Here is a 10,225-nt window from a genome sequence, read left to right as displayed (position 1 = left end):
GATGCAGTTGGAAATGTGCATTGGGATGATGCAATGAATGAAGAGATGGCTGCATTGGAAGCAAACGACACATGGGAGTTGGTGCCATTGCCAAGTGGCAAGAAAGCTATTGACTGTAAATGGGTGTATAAAACCAAGCATAAGGCTGATGGTAACATTGAGCGTCACAAGGCAAGGCTCGTCGCAAAGGGTTATGCACAAACGTATGGCATAGACTATGAGGAGACCTTTGCTCTAGTGGCAAAGATGACGACTGTGAGAGCTGTCATAGCAGTGGCTGCATCTAGAGGATGGATTATGCATCAAATGGATGTAAAGAATGCCTTTTTGAATGGTGAGTTGCAAGAGGAAGTGTATATGGATCAGCCACTTGGTTATGTCGATCCAAGTTACCCAGATTATGTATGCAGACTTCTCAAAGCTTTGTATGGTTTGAAGCAGAGCTCTAAAGCATGGTATGACAGGATTGCCAAGTATCTTGTCAGTATTGGTTTTAGGAGAGCTCATGCTGATCATTCACTCTATGTACGTGAGAGCGATGTGGGGATTGTGGTCATTACCATATATGTAGATGACCTTATTATTGTTGTGACAATGCTATGGAGATTGACCATGTGAAGGGTCTTCTCAAACAGGAGTTTGAAATGAAAGATTTGGGCGAGTTGCGCTACGTTCTTGGCATTGAGGTGATCAGGACTCCAGAGGGTGTATGGCTATCACAGAGACAGTATGCTTTGGACCTGTTGTCAAAGTATGGTATGGCTGATTATAAGCCAATTTCTATTCCCTTGGATGTGAATGCAAAGCTGAGTGCAGAGAAGGGTGATGTTGTTGAGGATGTCAACATGTACAGGAAGATTGTGGGTAGTCTAATCTACTTGACTATCACGAGGCCAGACTTGAGCTACACAGTAGACTTGGAGAGTCAGTTCATGCAGCTTCCGAAGAAGCCACATTTAGATGGAGTACGACGCACACTTAGGTATGTGCAAGGTACTCTTGACTACGCATTGTTCTATGCAGCAGATGCACCATTAGCATTGTATGGGTATACAGATGCAGATTGGGCAGGTAGCATTGTTGATAGGAGATCTACGAGTGGCTTCGTGTTCTCTTTTGGGAGTGCTGCTGTTACTTGGAGCAGCAAAAAGCAGCCTACGGTTGCTTTATCGAGCACAGAGGCCGAGTACAGAGGTGTAGCAGTTGTGGCGTGCGAGGTAGCTTGGCTACGCACATTACTTGAGGACTTGGGAGTGCAGGTGGACCAGCAGATTGTCATTCATTGTGACAACCTCAGCAGCATGCAGTTGGCTAGGAACCCAGTGTTCCATGCCAGAACCAAACACATAGAGGTCCATTACCACTACGTTCGAGAGCGAGTGTTGGCGGGCAACATCGACTTGGTCTACGTCAGCACAGAGGAGCAAATAGCGGATATCTTTACCAAGGCCCTCGGAGCTGAGAAGCTTCGACGTTTCCGGACTATGCTTGGACTCTGCGACATGCAGAGCTCGAGGGGGAGTGTTGAGATGTCTAGCTCTACACCTTGAGCTGGCATCCACTGCGGGTCTTGGCCGCTTACGGCATTTACTCACTGGCGCGTTAGGTGACCGACAAGGAGGATCTCTGCCAGTGATTCTACAGCTGGACTACACTTATAGTGCCAGCCTAGTACGCTTCTAGCGAGTTCACACTTAGTGACCGCATGTACATATGTGCTACTTTTCAGCTTTAGCACTTAGTCATTTTGTACTCTCTTTTCTGTGAAGAAGAAGAAGAAGCTTTCCATCTCTGTGTGCTTTGTGCTTGTCTTGTGTAGCTCTCTTGCATCCTCATTCTTTACATATCTCTCTCTCTCTCTCTCTCTCTCTCTCTCTCTCTCTCTCTCTCACACACACACACACACACACACACACACACATACACAAAAGATGAACTTTTCTTGTTGATAACATTGTGAGAGTAATTTTTGAGCTTAGTTGATCTACTCTAAATATAGAAGCGCAAAAATCAAGCTTAACAAGACATTGCCAGATCTTAAAGCCCACAATCAAAAAACATATTCTTTATCCTACCATGCTACAACTAGCAAGTCTGGCAAAACGCTGTCAAATCTTAAAGCCCACAATTAGAAAACAACTCATTCCATCAATCAGTGGTTACATATGTTTTATAGGGTTCATGATTTCAACCTCAAGATAATTAGAATGTGGTTAATTAACTATAGGGTTTATGATCCATCAATGCCAGGTTGGGGGGTAGCCTCTCACATTCATCCATTTAGTATACTTTCTCAGCAAGAAAACTTTTCCTACACTGTCATATACTCATCATATAAGTGCATGGAAAAAAAAAGAAACCTCCAGCCAATCATTGGCTTCAAAAATCAGTGCAGCCAATCAGATAGGCTTGGATAGCCTAGGAGATTGAGCAAAATATCAACCCAACTGCCCAAGAGACAGTACCTTCCAATAGCACATCAAGATTGGTCCTCCTAACCCTGCTGGTAGGGAAAGGACGACCCTTAGTGTCCTTTCCCGTAAGGGCTCCAGGCCTCCATTGGTCATTGTGACTACCAGGAAAGGACCCTTAGCCCTAAGGGTGACAGGTCCTTTCCTTTCCCTACAATGTCAAGGTCCTTGTTTTGGGGGTAGTGGATCTGAGTACTTATCCATTGTCTATTCCTGACAATAATCTCCATTCTAGTAGCTCGGATCACTCCCAAGGTCCCATCACTAAGGACCCTTTCAATACACCATCAAGGTCTAGGTTTCAAGGATGCACACACACATTGGAGACGATGAAGAAGCTACTACCAAATTTCAGGCCTGAAATTTGCAACCTTGCCAGCCCTTCCTATGCATGTAGCCCTGCCTACGCATGGCAGTTCAATTGTAGGCCTTCCTATGGAAGACCAGGTGGGCTAGCGAGCCCTTCACCAAGGAAGGGTGATCCTCGTCAAAGTCTTCCGACAACTTTGTAAAGTGCCCTTCCTAGATTAATTTTGCAGGCAGGACCCGGGTTGTAGTGTTGATCAAGTTTTGAACTCAAGACCTCTCAAAATAAAGAATTTTAAGCCTGGAGGTTGACTTGCTAGCCTCGAAAATTCCAGAGAAGCGCCCCTGTTCGAACTTCGCCGCCTATTCAGTTTTGCACACAGCCTACAGACTCCAGAGTACAGAATTTATCCCGCCAACTTCCAAGGCTCAAGCCCACAAATCTCTGGCCCGTAAGTCAGCGACTCAGCTCTTCCAAGTTTCGTCTAGTCGCCAGCACCATGGAATCTGGATGCCCTCAGTGGCTCAGCCCCATGCATCTGTGTTTCCTTATCGTGAATCGTGAGCAACTCGAGCCTCTGAAGTCTCCCTTGTAAGTCGTAAGTTGTCTCTGTTGCATCCTCGCATGCAGTTTTTCAAAGTTCAAGGCTCAAGTTTCAAACTAGTGTTTGGTTCAAACATCCATGATCCATCATGCATGCTGCATGCAGGTAGCACTGAGCAGGAGTCATTTTTCTTGATTTCAACTTCCATCATGCATGTTGCATGCAGGTAGCAGATTCCAGAACTTTGTTGCAGGCAGTAGACTGTAAGAGTCATACTTCATCATTCATGGATCAAAGTGTCTCTCTTAGCTTCCTTAAGTGCAGATTTCGATGAAGTGTGATCAATAGTTTGCTGTTGGAAACTTTCATGACCTGTTTTATGTCTCTTTGCTGGTAAGCAATTTTTTTTTTCAAGTATGCAGATTGTGTTTTGTCTTTTAATTCTCCCATACAACTTAATTTATATCACCTTGCATTTTGTATGAATGCATTGGAAACTTGACATAATGAATGCAGATTTATATTAATATGGAAATGAAAAAGGCTGACAAGAAAAGAAAGCAAGTAGACCTTTCAAGCTTCTATAAAGCTGTTGAAGATAGAAAAAAAACCAAAGAGAGAGATCTACAGAAAGAGCGAGACCATGTGATGGAAGAGCTCTTTGGAGATGGACTAGAGTTAGGACAAGATGATGACGAGGAAGCCCAAGAAGTGCAATTTCCTACAAGCTCGGAACCACCTTCTAAAGCTAAGAAGCACAGAAGATGGATACCAGCTTGGAGGCTCCAACACAGATGGGCTTACCCAGTGATATTTGAGGGAAAGGTGAGGGTCAAATGTGAGTGCTGTGCTTATTCAAAACAAAAGACTCCTTATGCAAATAATGGGTCTTCTACACTCCAACTTCCGGCTTTGACCGAGCATAGCGAATCAGATGAGCATCAAATTGCTAGCTTCAAGTGGGCAAACAAGGAGAAGAGGGTTTGCATCCCTCTCCCCGATTATGTTGCAAACTTAGAAGATAAGGAGAAAGTACGCGTAATTACTGTGATGTGGCAGGTGTATTTTGTTGTGAAGTCTGCTGGTCCTATGGATTTGTTTGAGAAGTTGTGTCTTCATCAAATTGAGCAGGGTTTACCAAATATGCCACGTCATGTTGATTATGTAACTTACCTAAATAGAGCTGCTGGTATTGAATTTACACAAGCAATCAGGGACGTGCTATGGATTGCTTTATGTAAAGAAATACAAGCCAGCCCTTGGTATTCCCTAATGGTTGATGATAGTACGGATAGGGGAAAAGAGGGTCATCTCATTGTCTATGTAAGTTATTTGAAAGATGGGGGTAAGGGGGAGAATCATGTTACTTTTGTTAAGCTTATCAAGACGGATGATGTGGAGCAGAAGCAAAGTATCATGCTCTCCTTGAGTTGATAAAGGAGATGGGTTTGTATTTGCACAAACTTGTATCTCTTTCTACTGATGGATGCTCTGTCATGGTGGGCCATAGAGGTGGGATCATCGCTAGAATGAGAGCAGATATTCCCCATCTTCTTCTTGTGCACTGTCTTGCCCATCGTGAGAATCTTGCAGCAAGTCAAGCTGTAGACTCTTTTCCAGAGCTTACGCATCTAGATAAGCTATGTAGAAGCATCTATACCTGGCTTCATGCATCTGGGAAGCGCATGGATGATTTGAAGCTTATTGAGGGTGCATTAGACTTGCCAGAGTTGGCCATGTTGCGCATACATTCAGTGAGGTGGCTGTCTCGTGGACAGGTGATGGAACGCATGGTGAAGGTTATGTCTGCATTGCTTTTGGAGTTCGGGAAAGAGATGCCAAGCATATATGATGAACTAGTCCTATATGCAAATCAGTTTTACATACACTTGCTAGCATATATATGTTCAGAACTAAATGTTTTGAGTTGCCAATTTCAATCAGATATTGGGGATGTTTCTAACATTTTAGGGTTTGCTGATGTGGTGTTACAAAACTTGAAGAAGAAGTTCTTGAGAGACTCAGCTGGGTGCGGAACAAAATATTTAAAGAAGTTTGTTCAGGACACAAAAGATGGCAGGGTCACTTTTGCTGATGCGGGTGGAGAAATGCATGTTCATAGTTTAAGATTTGGCAAGGTCGAGGGATCTAGCAGAGGTGGTTCCTTTGAAGACTGCATGCTTTTGGGTAAAGAGCTGGTCACAAAAGTGGTGCAGAATTTGACCAGTAGAATGCAAGATGACATGCCAATATTGGAGGCTTGAAAGCTTTTCAGTCCAAAGCATTACCCAAGTGAAGAGTTGGTGCAAGAAGCATGTACGAAGAAGTGGTTTCTAGAGATACTCAAACAATACGGATGTTTGGTATCTGATGAAGAGCATTGCTTGGGAGAGCTGGACTCATTTACAACAGTTTTGTCTACCAACTTTAAACACAGAAGCTTTCGTGAATCATGGGAAGCATGCAAAGATGATGCCACTATGCATGACTCATTTCCGAATTTAATGAAGCTTTGGCAGATTCTCTCAATAGTTCCCGTGAATACAGCTCCTACAGAACATGGTTTCTCTCTTCAAAACAACATCAAATCAGCTCATAGGGCATGAGTACAACAACACTTGAAAACTACATGTTCATTGGTTTGAATGGGCCGGCAGCAACTTCAGACGTGCCTTGGGATGATGTCTTCTCCTTATGGAGAAAGAAGAAGAAAAGATCTATAAATCTCACCACATAGATGCTTGTCCTAGATCATTTTGAGTTTGCTATATTTAGCAATCTATGTATGAATGAAGCTTTTGGAACTTCTGACAGGGTTTTTGGTATTTTGTATCTTTTTTTGTTACTATAGTCCCCGAAAGTCACTTCAGCCGTGCATTGTCTTATCGTTGAAACATTGAAACTGGGCAGCTATCAATATATGGCATCAACATTTATGTGTAACATGTAGAGTTTTGATTGGCTGTGTCAACATATTTATTTTGTCAGTATGGACTCTGCTTGGAGACAATTTACTTTGTATTTTAATGAATTTAAATAACAATAGTCCACACATTCAATTTTCCTATGAATCTTAATTTGTTGTAATTTTTTGCAAATAACCTCAAGTGAGCTGGCTGCTAGACATGTACACACGATTTGGTTCTATACACATCTTTACCACCCTTTTGCCTGGTCAGTGGTGCCCATGTTTTATCCATCTTTACCACCTTTCTATTTGGTGCAGATATGTGGCTCCAGAAGATGCATTAACTGGCATGTTAATTGAGAAAATTGATGTCTACAGCTATGGAGTGCTTCTCATGATCCAGCTTGCACGAATCAATTTTCGTTTCACCTTGATGCTAACTTGCATGCGATCAATAGCAATCTAATTCTGTTCTACTGTATTCTGCAGGAACCTTTCCAGCCTCAACATTGGTGGCAAAATCTCCCCGTTCATTGGAAGGTTACAGAGCTTGCAAAGCATGTAAGTGTGCGGCCCCCCTTTTCCCTGCACCCTTTTCGCCGTGCTCCTCCGTGTGATCAAGAATTGACTGCCTTGCGCTGTAGTTACTTCAGCCACAATTCAATTTCTCGGATGATCCTTCAAACACCAGAGGGAACAGCCAGTGGTTTCTTGGCAACTTGCGTGCCCCGCAGTTGCAGCAGGCAATGGTGTCCTATCAATTGGAAAATGATGAGCCAGGACTATTTCGCTAGCAAGGACTTGATCTTCTTGGGAACAGGCAACATTATGTCCAAAGTTTGAGGCATGCATAATATTATATGGCAGCTCTACTGTAGTGGAGTAAGGTGAATGCTACATTTACTCTCAGGGATTTAGGATAGGAGTCTAGAATGTCAGTCTATTCTTAATTGGGATAGGTGTTTGTGGTGGAAAGATATGTTAATGCAAGTTCATGGCTTTGTCTAGGTAGGTTGCATCTGTACACTGACTAGCATGTGGTACAGATTGGGATGATTTTCTTCTTGGTTTGTAGTACAGCTAGGTCACCAGTGATTGGTTGTAACTTGTATGTGTAGATGTTGGGATTCTTGAATTTGTTCGGGTGGTGTACATGGGATGCATTCTACACTAGTGTCTCCCGTGAAGGAGTGAAACAGGGATTGAAAAGGTATGCACCCCATGATCTGGAGATGCAGTTGTTTCTTACTCGGGTAGAACTATCATGTTGTGGGTTGCTAGGTTTGAGATTAATGAGGTTTCCTCAAAATCTAATTTTGTGCTCTTCATCAAAACTTAGCTTGGAGGAAGGTGGTAGTAGGTACTCCAGCAAGGTTCACTATTATTGATGATGGATGGTAGTATGTGCGACTGATAATGAGGAGGACGTACCAGAGGAAGCACAGTATGTAGATGCTATTTTCCATATGGTGAATCCTTTGCTATAGATCTCTGATATATTGTTTGCTTAATTTTGCTCCTATAAAGTGTCTCTGAATCTTAGTTGAGCTTATTTCTTGTTGTAGCTGCAAGATCAGAAGGTTGAGCAACATCAAAGAAAACCACAAAATCTAACAGAACGAGAAAATTGCAGATTTGAAGCTCCTGATAAAGAGCATGAAGGAAGATTTGAAGCTCTTGATAAAGAGCATGAAGGAAGAGAATTGTGTGAAGTAAGTTCTTCAAATCTTTTCCCCAAACATGTGTTTCGAAGAGAATTTTGCTAGGTTCTCAAGCTTCTTCTAAATTTTGCCTAATGTCCCTGAAAATTTTAGAATCTCAGAGTGTTCTATCGTTAAATGTAGCATCTATAATTGTGTGTGTATAGATACTTGCACGTTTTATTATCTTGGAAAGTTGGATAGCATCTTCACTGGCAAGCTGACAGCTTCTCACTTTGTCTTCAATATGTTAAAAAAGGCAGTGTCATCGTTTGTATACAGACGTTCTTGTTAGAACACACTATCTTACTTTTCATTAAGATTCTTGGAAGGGTAGAAAAATGTTTTCCCTTCACACTGAAGGTCGAAATGTATGATATCCCTTCCTACAGGACGGGCACTCTTCAGAATTTCCCTTCCCTAGGATAGGCAAGGCAGCCTTGCCATTTTCAGGCCTGCTACCAATGCGCTCTGATTGTTAGTATAGATGGTGTTGGCAGTGTCCTGCTTTGTGTGAATATGAAAAACTAGTTTTTTTGCAACTACCAATGCTCTCTGATTGTTAGTATAGATGGTGTTGGCGGTGTTCTGTCCGACACGCAAATCAGTCATAGGGGATCTGAGTCATAAACACTCAATTGTAGTTGTGAAGACTACCATGTACTCAATCTCACAACTAGAAGTGGCCACAGGTTGCTTATTTCTCAACCATGATATGTATAAGCTACCAAGCATGAAACAAAAACCACTTGTACACACTCGTGTGTCATAACAACCAACCCAACCTTAGTCCAAAAAAGTATACAAATCTGGTGGCAATGGTCTTCCCCTTGGGATAAAACAACCCAAGATGTAAAGTGCCACTCAACTAGTAAAAGATTCTTTTAATAGCCTGTCAATGCTTAGAACCTAAGCTATACATAAATCTGATGACCTATGAGAAAGCACATTGAATATCTGGCCATGTTTTTCATATATAAATAATGCAACCAACATCATCCTGATAAAGAGTGACATCCACAAGATCTCCAGCATCATGAAGACTCAATTTTAGACCTATTTCCATTAGAGTAGCAATAGGTTTACAATCCTCAAGTCCAAATTTACAGAGTACTGTCTGTATATCTTGCTTGACACAAAGCAATACCTCCATCACACTACTTAAACTGTATGCCCAAGTAACAATGCAAAAGCCCCAAGTCCTTCATCTTGAAAGTAGCATTCAATTTAGCCTTGAATTCACCAATGTGTGTCTCATTCAGACCAGTAATCAAAAAATTACCTACATAAAAAATGACGATGAAATATATATCACCCTCACATTTGACATACAAAGTGCTTTCACTTGGATAGTTATGAAAGCCTTGTTTAACCAAATAAGTGTCAACTTTCTCATACCAAACACGAGGAAACTAGCTCAATCCATATAAAGCTTTATTGCATTCACACACTTCCTTTTCTTGTCTTTCTTGACAAAATCGCGAGGCTGAATTACATATACTTCCTCGAATATATAAACATTCAAGAAATCATTAAACAATTTCAATCTATGTACATTCCATCCAAAGCAAGCTGCTAATTCTCATAGAAAATGAATAGTAGTCATACAAGAAGTGGGAACAAAATTCTTTTCATAGTCAATGCATTTCTACTATACATAACCTTTTGCAAAAAGTAGAGCCTTGTAGCGATCAATCTCACCATTCACTTACATTTCAACTTGTAAATCCACTTTGTACCAATGGCCTTTTTGCCAAGAGTCAAACCACGTAAAGTCCATGTTTCATATTCTGATTACATTGCAACCATCCATTTTTTTTATTCTATGCTTCATCAAAAGTATAAGGTTCCTCTTCATCACTTAAACTAGAAATAGCTAAAGCATAACAATCTGATGCATGGCGAGAAGCTGAACAAGTTTGACTAAACATAGGTTTTGTCATAATAACTAATATCTAATTCTTCTAAATGATTTTCTCATGTTAAACTGATCATTTATTATGGGGAAGTACCAGGGGAGAAAAAGCTAGAATATTGGTTAAGCTGGTAGACCGGCCATAGTAGGGATCCAAAGGGGGGGGCATCTGCAAAAGAGCAATGTCCAACAATGGGCTTAAAAGACACTAAGGTTCAGCCCATTAAGACTTCCAAAATGCTAAGGTTCCTAAATTCAAAGGTTGTGTCCAAAGGTCACTAGGGAAATTGGATGCTTTTTGTGTGTCCCAAAAAGTCTTCACAAGTCCTGCATAGGAGGGGGCGAGCCCTGGAAGTAGGGGATGAGAGAGAAACACACAC

General features: G+C 41.7%; 1 pseudogene; it reads left to right on the top strand.

Annotated features, from left to right (window-relative positions):
• Window positions 1-5,430: 5,430 nt before the first annotated feature.
• Window positions 5,431-6,059, top strand: LOC147444054 (uncharacterized; annotated as a pseudogene).
• Window positions 6,060-10,225: the final 4,166 nt, after the last annotated feature.

Source organism: Adiantum capillus-veneris, chromosome 13, assembly GCF_014529385.1.
Source record: "Adiantum capillus-veneris isolate H3 chromosome 13, ASM1452938v2, whole genome shotgun sequence".
Lineage (NCBI taxonomy): Eukaryota > Viridiplantae > Streptophyta > Polypodiopsida > Polypodiales > Pteridaceae > Adiantum > Adiantum capillus-veneris.
Note: the sequence above shows the minus strand (reverse complement) of the source record. Positions and strands in the feature narration are given on the sequence as shown.